Source organism: Galeopterus variegatus, unplaced genomic scaffold, assembly GCF_000696425.1.
Source record: "Galeopterus variegatus unplaced genomic scaffold, G_variegatus-3.0.2 Scaffold2855, whole genome shotgun sequence".
Classification (NCBI taxonomy): domain Eukaryota; kingdom Metazoa; phylum Chordata; class Mammalia; order Dermoptera; family Cynocephalidae; genus Galeopterus; species Galeopterus variegatus.
Window position 1 is genome coordinate 443,413 of NW_007728966.1, and position 804 is coordinate 444,216.

The following is an 804-nucleotide window of genomic DNA, read 5'->3' on the forward strand; positions in this document are numbered from 1 at the left end:
GCACAGATTAGTGACCCAATGCCAGTCTGAATTTGTCTGCTACCTGTCTGCTTTTTGTTCTAGACCAGGCTAGGAGCTCTGCAAGGCTGTAGCCCCCCGTGCAGGGTCCTGAAGCCATTTGCTAGATAACGGAGGGCTTCAGGAAGCCAAGTAGCTGGGAGTAACCAGGCCTGTCTCACCTGGACTGGAGACCCTATTTCTATCTCAGCTGTGGCGTGAGGGAGTGGTTAAGCTCCTAAACAGACGTGTCTGATTTGTAACTCCTCTCCTTAGAACTCTCCAGAAGATCCCATCCCACTCTGAGGAAAAGCCAAGTCCTCACAATCACAGCCCCTTCATCCCTCCCATCTCATCATCTACTGGCCCCCTTCCTCAGGGCTCCGGCCTGTCTGTTCCCTCCCTGGGGGATGCTCTTCCCCAGACACCTCCTGCTCACTCCCAGGTCGCCTCCGTCTTTGATTGAGAGATCAAAGTTTAAAACTCCCTATTTAAAACTTTCCTCCAATAGCTCTTGCTACCACCTGACATACTCTTACATGTCATGGCTCATGTCTGTCTCTCCTCGCTTTAACTTCTAGAGGTCATGGACTGCATCTGCTTTGTCCACCACTGTATATCCAGCCATTAGAACAGGTCGGAAACACAGAGGGAGCTTAGTCAATATGCTGACTGACTGAACACATGAGCGAATGAAGTGATGATAGAGGGAGCCTTCTGGAACTTGGGCTTATCCACCACCCCCAAACCACTCGGGGCGGGCGGGGCTGAGGCGCGGCTGAAGGGAGGGAAGGGCGGGGAGGTGCT